Consider the following 18,116-nt stretch of genomic DNA (forward strand, 5'->3'; position numbering starts at 1 on the left):
GGGAAGGCTCAGCCCGGGCCAAGGTAATTCTCATCATGAGGAGAGGCTCCTATTTAAAATGCAGAGTCACAGGACAGCCTGCGTTCTCTTCCCATAATGCTTCCTCTGAGCTTAAGTAAATTCTTTTATCTTTTTTTCCCTTTTGGTTTTTAAAAAAGTAAAGTTGGACTTGCAAACACTAGCAATGACTGCCTTAAAAAAGCAATTCTAAGGAGTCAGGAGGCTCTGCTGAAAGAATGCTCTTCAAAAGCTGTAGGGAACAGAGGGATTAAGGAGCAGATCAGAAAACAAAATGTATCCAACATATAATGCATCCAGAAAGGAGCTGGAATCTCCTTCCAGAAGCAGTAGGATATATCAGACGCAGAGGGGACAGCACTGGGGAATTAGAGAAATGGGGGCAGGCATCTGAAGCAGATGGTCATAGGAGGTTTGTTCAAAGAGGTGGTCTGGACTAGGGAGAATCAACCTTGGGTCACGGAGGGCATCTGAAAAGGTACTGATTTAGTGTGGGATTCTACTATCTGGACTAACCAATGAGAGCAAACAGGGCCTTTCTCTGCAGCACCAGAACTAGTAGCCGGCAAATTATTCTGGGTCATTCTTAGGCCTGGTGAAACAAGGGATGGGCAGAATGAAACTAATGCAAGCTAATAAAAGGTGGAGGTACTGTCACAAGAACAATTCGCCAATAACATTCTAATGCCCAAATCAAATGAATAGAATTTTATTTGAACATTCTATGTCTGATGACAATAACATCTTTTGTTTCTATGACAACACAGATTTGTTTCTCTTCCCATCCCTCTGCCTCTTCTCAGTCGCCTTCTCTCTATCTTTATGTATGGGCCATGTCTCAGTGTTCCCAGGGGATCCATCTGTGGTGCTCTTTCCATCACACTTGCTCCACTCCTTTATATGTATACAAGCAATAAATAAATACTTCCAAATCACATTTCTCCCCCCTCCTTCTGAAAACTACAGTTACATAACCAAGTGTCTGCCAGAAAGCTTCACCTGTATTTCCTAAAGGCACTCGAAATTAAACACCATCATATCTAAAATTAAACTCATACTCTTCAGCCTTTCCGCCATTCCTCCTGGGCAAATTGCCTTTCTCCTTATTTTTCTTCGCATTTTTCACATTAACATCTGCTAAGGAGTGAACTGTGTCCTCCTAAAAATTCATACGTTGAAGCTCTAACCTCAAAGTGATGGTATTTGGAGGTGGAGCCTCTGGGAGATAATTAGGGTTAGATGAGCTCATGAGGGTGTGGCCCTCATGATGGGTTTAATGCCTTTAAAAGAAGAGACTCCAGGGAGCTTGCTCTCTCTCTCTTTCATGTACACAAAAGGGGTCATGTGAGCACATAGCACCCACCTACAAGCCAAGAGAAGAGACCTCAGAAAGAATCCTACCTCACTGGCCCCTTGATCTTGGACTTCCCAGCCTCCAGAACTGTGAGAAATAAATTTATGTTGTTTAAGTCACCCAGTGTATGGTATTTTGTTATGGCAGCCCAAGGAGACTAATATGCCATTTATCCAATCACCCAAGACAGAGACCAAATATTAATTCCAGGCCCTTTCTTCTCACCTACCTTCCATATTTAATCGAGTTTTGACATTCTCTTTCACTGTTATTTCTCTCTGGCTTTCAAATATGTCCTCCTTTCTCTAATTCCACTGCCTCTCCTCTAATTCAGGCCATACCATATCTTATCTTGACTACTGAAATAGCCTCCTGATTCATGATCTCTGTGCTTTTAGCCTGCCCACCTCCTTAACGCTCCCATCCCCACAACTATCGCGTCTCCATAGTGGTACCATAGGGATCCTTCCAAAATACAAATTTGACCATGTTATGCACCTGTTTATAACTCTAATGTCTTACCGACAGCTTTAGGGTAAAATCTGAGTAATTCAGTATTTTCTACAAGACTTCATTGTCTGATTGAAAACAAGAAGAACCCTATGGGCTACCCCCACCTCCTGGGTACAAGGGCCTTTCCATGTCCCCCATTTCTTGTTTGTAGGAAAAAGGCTTCAGCCTCCTAGACCTCTGAGTTGCAAAGGGTAGATTCAATCAGTTACTGATTAGGGAGGTAAGGGAATGCAGAAACAAAGGAAAGGCAGTCAAAAAACAATAGTTCAGCGATACAGCAGAGCCCTAGTCCCTCCTCAAGGAATATACATAACTATGTATCTTTGAGTTCTTCTACAGGGACTAAGGCCCCCTGCCCAGGTGTAGGATGATAACTTCAGGCTAAACACAAGTGTCCTGGAGCATCACCCTATTGCCTCACCACCAACCAATCAGAAGAAAGTCACACACCCTGCAGCCCTCACCCCAAATTCTGCCTTTAAAAACTCTTCCCTGAAAACCACTGGGGAGTTCGAGTCTTTTGAGCATGAGTCACCTGTTCTCATTGCTAGGCCCTGCAATAAACCTTTCTCTGCTCCTAACTCCTATGTTTCAGTTTGTTTGGCCTTACTGTGGGTCAGACACAGAAACGTACGTTCAACAACGTGATCACCAACTTATTTTCCAAGTTTATCCCCTGACACAACATCTTATGATACCAGATTACTTGTGCTTCCCCAAATACATCACATTCTTTAATATTTTGCTGACTACTTATGTTGCTCCCTTCACTTGAAATGCTGTCCTCCCCAAAATTATCTTGACAAATTTCTATTTATCCTTCAAAATGCAGCTCAAATGTCAACTTCTCTTTAAAGCATTTTTCTAATCCCTACTTTTTCTCACTATGCTTTTCTATCTTTATAAAACTTTTATTTCCAATAAGTAATTTCCTATAGTGTAATTCTTTTAAATAAATTTTAATAGATGCTTCCCACAAGTTTTTTTAAAATTTATTTATTTATTTTTGGCTGCGTTGGGTCCCCATTGCTGCGCCCAGGCTTTCTCTAGTTGCGGCGAGCAGGGGCTACTCTTCGTTGCGGTGCACGGGCTTCTCATTGCGGTGGCTTCTCTTGCTGCAGAGCATGGGCTCTAGGTGCACAGGCTTCAGTAGTTGTGGCACGTAGGCTCAGTAGTTGTGGCTTGTGGGCTCTAGAGCTCAGGCTCAGCAGTTGTAGTGCACAGGCTTAGCTGCTCTGAGGCATGTGGGATCTTCCCGGACCAGGGCTCAAACCCGTGTCCCCGGCATTGGCAGGCAGATTCTTAACCACTGCACCACCAGGGAAGCCCTTCCCACAAGTTTTGATTTATAATTATTTTATTGTTGTTAAGTTTAAAACATGTAATATTATGGTTTGCTCTTTAATTCATTTTCTTTTAGAAGATCACTATTAATTTCTAAACATAAAAATGCTACCACATTTTAGTTGTTGATTCCTAATTTAATTGCATTGTGATAAATATGTTCTGTATATTATTGACTCTTTGAAATATGCTAAGACTTCTTTTTCTGAGCTATTACTTGGTCAAATTTGTAAATATTTTATGTGAACTTCAAAACATTTGTATGTTCTGTTAGCTCAAGAATCTATAAATATTTATTAAAGTTCATTGATGCTGTTTTACATGATTGATCTATAAGTTTCTGATAGAAATGTGTTAAAATCTCCTTTTAGTTTCCATGGAGTTGGCTTTGTATATTTTGAGGCTGTGTTATTAGGTGTATACAAACTCGTGATATTGATATCCTGGGAACTGTTTCTTTTATTATGTAATGTTTCTTTTTTTTTCTATTAATGCCTTTATATCTTGGTATATTTTGCAGTAGAATTTTGGGATTTTCTTTTTCTGATATATTTGTTTTTTTCAAACTCAGTGTGTGTGGTTTTTTTTGTTTGTTTTTTTGTGGTACGCGGGCCTCTCACTGTTGTGGCTTCTCCCGTTGTGGAGCACAGGCTCTGGAGGCACAGGCTCAGCGGCCATGGCTCACGGGCCCAGCCGCTCCGCGGCATGTGGGATCTTCCCAGACAGGGACACGAACCCATGTCCCCTGCATCAGCAGGCGGACTCTCAACCACTGCGCCACCAGGGAAGCCCTCAGTGTGTGTTTTGTCTATTTTTTTCTAATTAGTATTTTATGATATATATTAACTCTTAATTTTCAAATTTGGTGTATGAAAAATTATTGGAAGCAGATACCTGGTAATATTTTATACCTTTGAATAGGTAAATTTTCTCCATTTCTTTTTATTACACTGTGATTGACTGTTATATATTCAACAGTTTCAGAAACTAGATTATACCACTGCACAAAAACTGATGGTGCACATCTCTCTGCTTTCAGTGAAATCACAGCAATCACTTGAAATAGGCCACTGTAGCACAGTAGGATTATTTAACCCCAGAAATTTGCAAATTCTACAAATCAGGGCCTTTTTTCCTTCCAAAGAAAACAGTTGTTAAACACTTTTTAGCAGACCATTGGACATATTTGTTATGACCATCATTATATTTTGTGGGTTTTTTATATACCATTCTTTTTCTGCTTCTTTTTACTTCTGCCTTCTGTTCTATTGAGAAAAGTTTTCAATATTTCCTTTGAAGGCATTTTGTTTTGTCTGTCTAGATTGGAGGTTCTTTTTTTTTGAAATTCATTTTTAAGGGAAGTTTTTAATCGTGTGTGTGTCTTTGCTATTGTTTTGTTATTTGGTTTTAGATTTCTTGCCTGCCCTCTTTCATATCTGTCCATATCCAGAAATCCTGTGCTTGCCTCCAACCTGACCTGGCATGCCTGTAGTCATAACCAGATCTTGAAACAGTTTTTCAGAGTTCCTTACCTGAAATGATGTTTATGTTATCACAGGTGAGATTACTTGCTTATTATTCCATTTGATGGAGGAAATATTTTTTAATAATTTTTTTTCTGACCAGAAACTAATATGTGTTCATTGCCAAAATACAGAAACATATTAAGAACAAACAAAAACCCAAATCCCACCCTACAGATATAGCTACTTCTAACTATATTTTTATAAATTTATGCAGTTTATATAATTTTGTATTTGGTGTTTCAATTTATGTCACTCTGTAAGTATTACTCAACACATTTAATCTTTTTTGAAAAATAATTTTAAGGTATGTATAACATTATCAGGTGGAAACACCATAATTTAAAAAGCCATCTTCCTATTGTTGAATATTTGGGACACTTGGCTTTTTGTTTGGCTACTAAAATGTGTTGTCAATTACAGTACATACTTGTATATTATATATCCTTAGAAATTATTTTTTCAAGTGAAATAACTATTTCAAAAAATGTGAACTTTTTAGAAACTTCATTTTCATATTGTCAAATTTCCCCATTGAAATATTATAGTAATACATACTCCCGTCAATACTGTAGGCATATGCCAGGGCTAATATATTTTATAATTTGTCTCCAATACTATTGAATTCAATATTGTTCATCCTGTTCTATTTTTTCTTATTATGTGGCTTAGTAGAGGCAATGAAAAGAAATTGAGTTGCTCAGGAAACATATTGAAATACTGAAATGGTTAGGTAGATATTCTTTGGATTTTATCTTAAGGAAAATTAATTCCTCCTACTCTGTTATTCTCTGTATTCTCCCATAAGATGTAAAGAAGCATATTAGATGACATTAGAGAAAAGGTGAATGCATACCATTTCCTAAGAGCCGGGAACACTGGATACCACAACGTATCACAACTTATTTATAGCTTTTTTTCCCCCCAGGGACTATACACACTACTGTCTACCAAAACCAAGCATTTCCTAGACCTATGGACATATCAATATACCATGTCAAATACTGTAATGGATATTTTTATCTCTACAATAATGAGAAGAGTTAATGATATACATAACTGTATTATCTGATTTTGATCAAGGGTGCTAACAAACATATGAGACATTCTTTCTTTCTCTTACAGATACTCTACTTTTTTTTCTACAAACAAGGTGAAATCTTGAATAATTTGTCCAGTGTCATTTCCCATACTATTACAGTAAACTTAGTGTCCCATTTTCTGTTCTCAGTGTAAATAGTAATCTTGCTTCATTTCATTGTCCTTTAAACCATTTTAAGATTATCTGTGTATAGTTACTAGATTAATCATTTGTACTAACCTGATTCAATGACACAATTGATTTAGCTCAGTTGTATTTCATAGAGTGGACACATTTTATCAGTTGTTTTAGAACAGTGAAAAGACATTAAATCTCCCTTAGCTCTTTACTTTCAAGATTAAAAGATGCAGGTCACCCTATGTTTCTTTAAAATCTGATTAACATACTCTTTACATCTTCTCCTGTTTCTCTTTTGAGTTATTTAAAAACTGTCACTAAAAATGTTTAGCTATGAAAAATAACTTGGCCACTACATTATAAGGAGTATCTGCCCAGCTCTGAATATAATGTAATCACCACTTTCTGCAATAAGCTAGAATAAGCTAGTTAAAAAATAAATTAATCAAATTTGCATTTTTTGGAAACATGGACTGTTCATAAAAGAAAAATGTCATACTATAGACTTCAGTAATCAATTTCCTACTATATTAAAGATAAAAAATAAGATTAAGAAAATATGGTACAATGATCCACTATTAAGGATTCAATAAAGATATTAATGCATACATACAGACTTTTACAATACATTTAATATTTACAGAACTCATAACATGAAAGTTGTTCGCTAAGTCAGGGGCCTGTCTACTTTCCTTGGTAAGCAAAAATTGAAGAGATTATTTTTTCCTCTCCTTTCATGAAATTCCTCCTCACTACAACAAAATAGACAAACAAAAACACAAATTGTTTCTTGATTATTTGTTTGGTTGGAAGAAGAGAAGGGCTCTGGGTGCTCAAGTATATCCTAAGTAAAGGACACTGCTATGGGATGAAAAGAGCACCTTCTTTATGAAAATGGTTGAAAAGGAAGATTATATAATTACTGAGAATAAGGATTCACCTCCCCAGAAAGACTTCTGTTTTGATTTTGGTTTTGGTTTTTAAGAAAAGACATTTATTAGCTTTGTAAGACGTATCTCATGGTCTTATATGACACCTGTCATTGTTATGTTTCTATTAACACATGATTTCCAAAGATAATTGATTGCTTCCATAGCTGGTCAACTTCATACTTGAATCTGTTTTAAGATTTAGAGTAAAATATGTTCATTCATTTTCAAATTACAAAAGAGGTAAGGAAATAATATTCCATCCCTTTTTAAAAAAACAATCTACCCCCTATGTACTAGTTTAGCACAAATATTAAAATTTTAAATAACATTTAGGACAAGATTATCATCTTGTTGTAAGCAAAGCAGGAAAATGAACTTGCATTTAAGGGTTTAGCTTCTTCATGGGTTCTCAGAACCTCAGCAGGAACTGGTCTCTCCTCTAATTTGGTCAAGGAAAAACATGGCTACTCCAAATGCTACTCTCTTATTCTCACCTTTTATATAAGAGTCAGGAAAGCATATGGCCAAATCATTACAACGTACCAAAATCTTTACAGCCTCTACCCAGCTTGGGACCTATACTGTGTATGAAGGTTTTGAGATTGAGGGATAACAGTAGAAGAGAAAAATAAAGGGTGGGATACAGGATGGATTGAAGTCATTGTTTTTCACAAGAATAAAAATTAGGATGAACATACAGACCAAAGACCAGGCACTGTCAATTTTAGGTGGCCTCCATGAACGCTCTCAAAATCCACATTTCCAAACATGAGTGGAGAAGGTGGAAAATTCCACATTAGCCCTCTTTACATGCCTGGAAAGCAAATATTATTTCTTCATGTCCTACTTTCAGACTTCATTGCTGGTTCTTCTTTTTAATTCCATATTATAGCAGGAAAAAACAAATGAATAAACAAACTACTCCACTCAAACAGGTCAAAAGGTCCTTATGTAGACAATGTAAATGCCATATTCTCTACCATTCTCAACTCTTTGTTAACTGAGACCTGTCAGAGATGGCCTCAAATACAGTCTGAGTTGATGGGCCTAATTATTTAAAAGGAAGAGTTCAATTTTTCCAGTGTTCACATGTTTACTTGCAGCAAGACTTTTTATATTATCATGAAATCCCTACTCAATTTACGTTGCTTCTCTCAGCCTTTACATTTCCTTAACGGTACTCTTTTAATGTTCAAAATCACAGAGAGCAGGATTAGTCTGCTATAGCTCTGATTCACCAAGGGGCATGAAATGGGTCTTCTGATTAATGTTTTGTTTGGGTGTATATCACTTACCCGAAGCAAAAAGGCTTGTTGCAGAATTGAAATGTCTTTGATGTAGACCGTTTACTGTCATGTTCATACTCTCCTGGGAGAAGTGGGTCTGCAGCTGATGCTTGCCTTGTGCACTAGGGAGTGACCTGTTAATTAGGCATCAGGATCAGTCTTATTGCTAACTTTTTGTTAGACCATAGGTCGGTAGGACAGTTGACAGTGACATGAATTAGTATGAATCTGTTGCCTGCCACCCAAAAACAAGTACCTCTATTTTGGTAAGGAAAAAAAAAAAAGTAGAAATTTTAAAGATACAGAGCACCAGGAAACAAAGAACAGAAACCCTCAAAATTAAATTTAGGTGAGAAGCTATTCCTGAAGGAGATAAAGATCAATTGAAACGATATCGGGAAACTAGCTGACAAAGAAGATGAATGTTTACTGAGAATCCCTGGAATTCAATGACAATGTACCATAATCAGCAAAAAACTGAAAACACACTAGTTCATGTAGCTCTGCTTGAATGGGATGGAATATGGGAAGGTTTGCAGTAGGAACTCTAAGTGCCAATATGACTTTCATTCAGACACTTGATCTGAATGAAATATTACTTAAGTTCTTATTTATTTCAAAAAAATGTTTCAAATGCCTCCGTGTTTTAAAGAAAGATATTATGAGTTGTGTGGATTTGGTTCTGACTTGGTCTGCTTCATTTGTATATGGGATTAGAAATAGTTCATGGTTAAAACACTGAATAGTATTTGGATTTTATTTTAATTTGGTTTCAACAAGTCTTTCATGTTGATCCGATTTAGAGTTCAAGTTTTTTCCAGGTGAAGTATTGCTCCAATATACTGTTTCCAAGTTGGCGCATAGCAGATCCCACAGGGATAATGGGAGGACCTAACACACTACTCTGAATGTGAACAATTGAATCTTTTAATTATATTCCATTAGGTCAAGTACATAAAGTTTGATCAGCAATGTTTTACTATCAGTCAGGTATAGTAATGCTGAAAATGGATTGGGAATGCCATATTCAAAGATAAGTTGCTCTACCTCGTACCCATTGAGGGTGGCTACTATTAAAAAAAAAAAAGCAGAAATGACAAGTGTTGGTGAGGATATAAAGAAGTTGGAATTCTTGTGCACTGATGATGCGACTATGGAATGCTGCAGCCACTATGGAAAACAGTATGGTGGCTCCTCAAAACATTAAAAATAGAACTACCATATGATTTGGCAATTCCACTTCTGGGTGTATACCCGAAAGAATTGAAAGCAGAGACTTGAAGAGATATTTGTACATCCATGCTTATAGCAGCACTATTCACAATAGCCAAAAGGTAGAAGCCACCCAAGTGTCCATTCACAGATCAATGGGGAAAGAAAATGTGGTAAATACATACAATGGAATATTATTCAGCCTTAAAAAGGAAGAAAATTCTGACACTTGCTACAACACAGATGAACCCTGAAAACATTATACTAAATGAAAGAAGCCAGTCACAGAAAGAGTAATACTGTATGATATTACTTATATGAAGGACCCAGAGTAATCAAATCCACAGAGATAGAAAGTAGAATGGTGGTTGCTAGGGGCTGGGGGAGGAGGAATGGAGAGCTATTGTTTAAAATGTACAGAGTTTCAGTTCTGCAAGATGAAAAAGTTCTGTGGATGGAAGGTGCACAATAACATGAATATACCTGATGCCACTGAACAGCACAGGTTAAGAAAAGGCTAAGATAGCAAATTTTATGTTGTGTGCATTTTACCACAATTGAAATTGAAAAGAATAAATTGCTATTCTGGTGAAATTATAGAAGAAATTTTAGTACCATATTTTATTTGTATTTATCATTATCTTAAAATACTTTCTAAGATAGCATGAAAAAAGAATTTTCTAGGAAAATATTAAAGCTTTGTGTATTTGACTCAATCAACTGGCTACTTCATTTTTAAAAAAGTAATTCACTTTTAACATCATAAATGCTGATGTCACGTAAAAAATATCTGATTAATTGGCTCTAATGAGATATTTTAAATATTTAATCAGATACGTATTTGTCAAAATATTAAAAAATTACATCTTTTTATTGTTGCTGTAGGTTCTCAATTCTTGCTGTAAAGAAGGGAGTAAAAAAAAATTTTTAACAAGGCATCTCAAAGCAGAACTTTGTTGAAAATCTATTTAAATTTTAAATGATTTATTGAGATGTAATTTGCATACTATAAATATTCAAGAATTTTAAGTGTACAACTTAATGAATTTTAGTAAATGTAAACAGTTCTGCAGCCAACCCCACAATCCAGTTTTTTTTCTTTTACATTCTTTTTTTTAGTATTCTTTTCCATTATGGTTTATCACAAGATATTTAATATAATTCCTTGGGCTATACATTAGGACCTTGTTGTTTATCCATTCTAAATGTAATAGCTTGTACCTATCAACCCCAAACACCCAGTCCACCCCTCCCGCTCCCCCCTCCCATTGGCAACCACAAGTCTGTTCTCTATGTCTGTGAGTCTGTTTCTATTTCGTAGACAGGTTTATTTGTGTCATATTTTAGATTCCACATGTAAGTGATATCATATAGTAACTGTCTTTCTCTTTCTGACTTACTTCACTCAGTGTGATAATCTCTAGTTGCATCCATTTTGCTGTAAATGGCATTATTTCATTCTATTTTATGGCTGAGTAGTATTCCATTGTATAAATGTACTGTATAATACATATGTACCACATCTTCTTTATCCATTCATCTGTGAGGGACATTTAGATTGTTTCCATGTTTTGGCTATTGTGAACAGTGCTGCTATGAACATAGGGGTGTGTGTATCTTTTTGAATTATAGTTTTGTCCAGGTATATTCCCAGGAGTGGGATTGCCGGATCATATGGTCATTCTATTTTTAGTTTTCTGAGGAACCTCCATACTGTTTTCCATAGTGGCTGTACCAAGTTACATTCCCACCAACAGTGTAGGAGGGTTCCCTTTTCTCCACACCCTCTCCAGCATTTGCTACTCGTAGACTTTTGAACGATGGCCATTCTGACCGGCCACAATCCAGTTTTAGAACATTTTCATCACACCATAATTGTCCTTTGTGCCTTTTTACAGTCAATCTCTGCTCTCACTCCGAAGTCCAGGCAATTACTGTTCTTTCTCTGTTCTTTTTTCTCCTTTTCTAGAAATTTCATGTGAACAGAATCATACAATATGTTTCTGGCTTCTTTCAGTTAATGTAATAATTTGAGGTTCATCGCTGTTGTGGCATGTATCAGCAAATCATTTCGTTTTATTGCTGCATAGTATTCCATTGTGTGAACATACATGTTGTGTTTATGAATTCACCAGTTGAGGGACATTTTAAGTGTTTCTAGTTTTTGGCTATTATAAAGAATACAGTTATGAATATTCCTATTCAGGTCTTTGAATGGACAAAAGTTTTCACTTTGGGTACATACAGGAATCTAGAGGAGTGGAATTTATGGGTCATGTACTAAGTCTGTGTTTAGAACTGTCTTCTAAAATATCAATACCATTTTACATTACCATTGCAATGTGTAAGCATCCCCGTTCCTCCACATCCTTAACAATGCTTGGTATTGTCCGTTTTCTTGATTACAGCTCTTCTAATGGTTGTGTAGCAGGATCTCATTGAAATTTTTATATGGATTTCCCTAACGGCTAATAACGTTGAGCACCTTTTCATGTGACTGCTAGCCTTTGTATATCTTCTTTGGTGAAATAGTTTGCCATTTTTTAAATTGGGTTGTTTGTGTTCTTATTAATGAGCTGTAAGAGTTTCTATATATTTCAGATTAAGTTCTTTATTAGGTATATTATTTGCAAATATTTTCTCTCAGTCTACAGCTTACCTTTTTTTTTTTTCTCTCTTCCGGTACACGGGCCTCTCACTGTTGTGGCCTCTCCCATTGTGGAGCACAGGCTCCGGACGCGCAGGCTCAGCGGCCATGGCTCACGGGCCCAGCCGCTCCACGGCATGTGGGATCTTCCCGGACCGGGGCACGAACCCGTGTCCCCTGCATTGGCAGGCGGACTCTCAACCACTGCGCCAGTAGGGAAGCCCTACCATTTTGTTTTTAATGGTGTCTTTTAAAGATCAAAAGTTTTCCATTTTTTTCTTTATGGAATGTACTTTGTATGTCATACCTAAGAAATCTTTGCCTCACCTAAGACCACAAAGAGTTTTCTCCTGTTTTCCTCTGAAAATTTTATAACTTTAGCTCTTATATTTATGTCAACAACACATTGTTAGTTGATTTTTATATACAGTAAGATATAAGGGTCCAAGTTAATTTTTTGGCATATGAATATTTAATTGTCCTAGCATCATTTGACACCTTTGTCAAAAATCAATTGACCATAATTTAAGGGTTTATTTCTGGATTTTCTAGCCTGTTTCATTGATGTATTTGTCTATCCTTATGCCAACCCCACAGTTTTGATTCCTCAATCTTTACAGTAAGTTTTGAAAGTGGATGGTATAAGTTCTATGTTCTTCTCCTTTTAAGAATTTGTTTTGACTGTTCCAGGTCTTTTGTGTTGAATCCATAGACAAATTTGGGGAGAAGGGCTATCTTAATCCTCCTACACTGTTGGTGGGAATGTAAATTCGTACAACCATTATGGAGAACAGTACGGAGCTTCCTTAAAAAACTAAAAATAGAACTACCATATGATTCTGCAATCCCACTCTGGGCTTCTACCCAGAGAAAACCATAATTCAAAAAGATACATGCACCCCAATGTTCATTGCAGCACTATTTACAATGGCCAGGACATGGATGCAACCTAAATGCCCATCGACAGAGGAATGGATAAAGAAGATGTGGTATGTATCTATATCTATCTATCTATCTATCTATCTATCTATCTATATACATATATATATATATACATACACAATGGAATATTACTCAGCCATAAAAATAATGAAATAATGTAATTTGCAGCAACATGTATGGACCTAGAGATTGTCATACTGAGTGAAGTACATCAGACAGAGAAAAACAAATATTATATGATATCGCTTATATGTGGAATATAAAAAAATGTTACAAACGAACCTATTTACAGAACAGAAATTGAGTCACAGATGTAGGAAACAAACTTATTGTTACCGGGGGGAAAGGGCGGGGAGGGATAAATTGGGAGATTGGGATTGACATATACACGCTACTATATATAAAATAGATAACTAATAAGGATCTACTGTATAGCACAGGGAACTCTTCTCAATACTCTGTAATGACCTACATGGGAAAAGAATCTAAAAAAGAGTGGATATATGTATATGTATAACTGATTCAATTTGATGCACAGCAGAAACTAACACAACATTGTAAATCAACTACATTCCAATAAAAATTAAAAAAAAACAAACAATATTGAGTCTTTCAACTCATGAATCTGAAATGTCTCTCCATGGATCTTCTTTAATTTCTCTTAGCAATATTTTCTAGTTTATAGTGCACAGGTCTTGCACTTCTTTTGTTAAATTTATTCTTAAGTATTTGATTTGTTTTTATTTTATTATGAATAAAATTGTTTTCTTAATTTGATATTCAGATTGTTCATTGCTAGTACACAGAAATAGCATTGATTTTTTTTATACTGATCTTTCATCTTGTGATTTTTTAAAAACTTCTTAGATCAAGTTTTTTCTTTTTTGGTTCTTTTTTAAAGATTTTCTACTTTGAGGATTATGCTCTTTGAATACAGTGTTCACTATGTTTTTTTGGAATTTTCATCCTTCATAGCCTTACCCTTAACTCCTTCAATCTGCCTTTTGCCCTGACCACTCAATAGCAATTGTCACAGGGGTCTGTTCTTAGCCTTGTGCCTTTCAATAGTCTTAACTGCGGCCTACATGACGCTGTAGAAAGAAAACTTGCCAAATTTATAGAGAACCCAACGTTTGAAAGTGAAAACTAGTGAGATAAAAGACAAAATTCAGGAATCAAAATTTCATGAACTGGTTGAAAAACAATAAGGAGTAGCAAACACAAAGACAAGTATTTAGGTTCTGAAGACTAATTGCACAAGCTTTATGATGTGGATTCCAGCCTCTCTGCATTGCTTCTCTCCCCATATGCGTCTTCCCAAGGACCCCACCTGTAATGCCTAGGTGCAGGTTCACTTCCTCTCTCTCATTATGATGTTTAAGCTCTTCTATCAGATGATGTTCATGGGTGTGTGTATTACAGTGCTTGTCATAGATTAGACACTCAACAAACAGAAGCTTCTTCATTTCAAACCAAGTATTCTCTGATTGCTCTCCTATGTCCTTCCCATGCTTTCTTTTCTAAAAATTTTGAGCTTCTGTCTGTGGAATCACAATTTTTCTTTGCTGTTGAAGAAATCTGGAAGACACGTTGGTTCCTCCTTATCTTTCGTCCCCATAACCAGTCATTTAGCCAGCTTATTGTATTAGTCAGTTCAGGCTGGTATAATACATTCCACAGACTGAATGACTTAGACAACATGCACTTATTTCTCACAGTTCTGGTGTTTAGAAAGTCCAAGAACAAGGTACCAGCATACTGGGTATCTAACAAGGACCTTTTTCCTTTTCTGAACATGGCCATTTTCTCGATATGTTATATGGCATAGAGAGAGAAAACTCTGGTCTCTTTCCTTATAAAGACACTAATCTCATCTTGAGGATTTTTCTTCATGACCTCATCTAAACCTTATTACCTCCCAAAGGCCCTACCTCCTAATACCATCCCACTGAGGGCTAGAATTTCAACATATGAATTTTAAGGAGACAACCATTCAGTCCAAAGCAGTTCTGTTAATTATTCTATCTCTACAATCTTATCTTTTTAATTTCTGTGTCCACTACCCTGACCAGGCTTATATTGCCTTATGCCTGTATTATCACAATAGCCTTTAATACTTACCTGAGATTAGCCAGAACATAGGGTACAGTTTTAGATTCAAGGAGAGGAAAGAATGAGCAATTCAGGTTCATTATTTCGATTTACTCTTGGAGTAGGTATAAAGCAGGGTAAAGTGTATTAAAAAGATAACAATGCAAATATGTGGTTGCAGTTACCAGCTTTCTTTCGTATCTTGTGGAAGCATAAACTTGGCAGCTCTCATAGTTTGAGATGTTCATTTGGTGAAAGAGGCCAACAATGATGATAGCACTGTCATTTATATCCCAGCCACATCAGCACCCAGAAGCAACTTACTTCATCATGTAAAACGATAGTTCTGCTACTCAGTAACTTTAATATTTAAGCACAGGGCTTTGAAATTCTTGCTGTGCTTTGGAGGAGATGTCTCTACACTGTCCCCGATTTTTTTCCCATTCACTCTTAAACTCACTCTAATCTAGCTTTGGTCCCCAGTGTTCTATCAGAAGTCCGCTTTTCATGAACTTCAATGAACTCCACGTTGCCAGCTCTCATGGCAGGACTCTGTCCACATATTATTTGTGGTACCTGCACATTTCAGCACAACATATCACTCCATCCCCCTTGATATACTGTCTTCGTTTAGCTTCCAGGATATGGGTACCTTTACATTTCATTTGCTCTTCCAGAGTCTCTCTTTACCTTTCTCCATTCCTGCTTTTGGCACAATGAGGCTGACCTGTATGGATTACATCGGTAGGTTGTTGTGCCCTCTGCCTTCCCGTGGCATCTAGTGAGAAGGGAAGGAGCAGAGGTCAAAGTACATATGCCCTGGCTCCCTGCCACCAAGGCTACTTTGAACTGGTTGTTTGTCTTCTCTCACAGAGTAGACTCTACAATAAATGTTCCCCTGCTTGTCTCATCAAGTCTAGAGACTATTAGCACCAGGTCACTCCACTATCTGCAGGGTTTCCCCACACACACACCTTTTAAACAATTCTGACTACTTTTCTCCACTTCTGCTGGAACCACCCTGGTCCAGGCATCATAACTCACATGGATGTTTGCAATGGTCTCATAATTTATTTCAGCCTGTACCTTCCCAACTTCACTCACAGTCTATCCTCAACATAGCAGTCAGAGTGACCTTTCTAAGGTCTAAGATAAATACCACATATTAATCTGTTCCAAACCCTTTAAGGGATCTGCATTTCACTTAAAGTACAAGTCAAAGCTCTCAGTTTTCTACAAGGCCCTACATGATCTGGCCCCTTTACTTTGGTGATCTTATCTCCTGTTAGTGTCCCCTAGCTCTCTCCATCCCAGACTCACTTTTCCAGTGGCTTTCTTGCTGTTCCTCCTACAAGTTAGTACACTTCTCTTGCCCTAGGGCCATCGTGTTGACTGTTCTGCCTGGAACCCTCATCCCCCAGACATCTGCAAACCTTTGCTTACCTGTCACTTTATTAATGAAACTTATCCTGCTTAACTTTTTTAAACTTACAACCCACTCTCTCCCCTTTATCCTCAATCCCCCTTATTGATCTCTATTTTTCTTTTTTTCGTAGCTTTTATCACTTCTAAACTACCAGATTATCGAACTATGTACTTAATAATATATTCACTGACTGTAACTTTGTTTCTCCTAGTTAGAAAGTAAGTTCCAGGAGGTCAGGGATCTTTGCCTACCACTCTCCCTGGTACACAGTACAAGTATGATAAGTAATTGTTAAATGAACATCTAAGCCCTGGAGGCAAACTCCTTTTATCCCCACCTTTGCTTCAGGGCCAAGGAGTTTTCCATTTAGGTCCACTGGGGCTTTTCACTCTTCCTAGAGACTTTCTCATCCAACCTCACCACAACCTAATTTACTTTCACATTATTACTTCTCTTCCCTGCTCAGGAGCCTAACTGCCTTTTATATAATACTTCAATCTTCTATAAAGACTCTAGCCAAATGGAAATCTCTCCCATTTTTACCAATATACGTTCTAACTTCAGATAAAATATCACATTATACTTTTGTGGTATTTGTACTGTATAGCTCTAGATATTGTCTTTCCAACAAGCTTATAAGCTTTTTGACAATAATCATACCAGGCTATTTTTTGTAATCTCCAATTGTCATATAGACAGTGTCCAAAAGATGTTGTTAAATTTAATTTGAAATTTCTTTAACAATGATTGATAAATCTTCGACTCAACCATCTTTAAAATATTTCCCTCAAATATAAGATCAAATTTTGCTAAATTTATATGACCCGTTAATATGAAACTCATAATATGCTTTTCTAAGAAACTTGATTTCTCACAATCTTGCTCTGAAACATTTTTTATAAAATCGGCCAGACATTTTTTGAGGTGTGTACAAATTGTACACATTTCACTCAAATTCTGAAGGTTAAAACCCTCAGAAAATATGTTGTGTGCATGCTCCGGGTCAATCACATAATGGAAAACTACATAAAGATTCAGAATAATATCTAAGAATTCTTGTCTTGAATAAATTACATGCTCATTAATGTTGCATAAGTGATTCCACATATGTGTCTTGGGATGTGGAGTCACTTTTCCAATTTGTGTTTATTACCTAAAAGTGTTAATGTATTATTAATTCCACATAGGATTTGGGAGCTCTGGGATTTCATTGTAACATCTAGTTTGGTTTAATTAATAATATATCTTTTCTTTACTGATAAAATATCAATTAATGATCTTATTATATATATGAGTCTGATAGGCCCTGATGAGAGTCACTCAGACAAGTTAACTCCAAGAGGTACCGTATGAGAAATTAAATTCTTCACCAGCTTTGTTTCTAAAGCAGAAAGGAAAAGAAGAGTTGGGAGAGATGGAGGGACAGAATTATAATTGGTATATATTGACTAGCACTTTGGAACATATGTCTCTTTTTCTTTTTTGTAACTAGATTTCTTTACTTCTCTTGATTAATATTTTGTTCATCATTTGATCACCCCAGAATTGGTCACTTAGTTTTATTAATTTCCTTCAGTTTTCACTCTAATGCTTAAGAACATTAGAGTGC

The sequence above is a fragment of the Orcinus orca genome, chromosome 2 (assembly GCF_937001465.1).
Source record: "Orcinus orca chromosome 2, mOrcOrc1.1, whole genome shotgun sequence".
In the NCBI taxonomy this organism is placed as follows: domain Eukaryota; kingdom Metazoa; phylum Chordata; class Mammalia; order Artiodactyla; family Delphinidae; genus Orcinus; species Orcinus orca.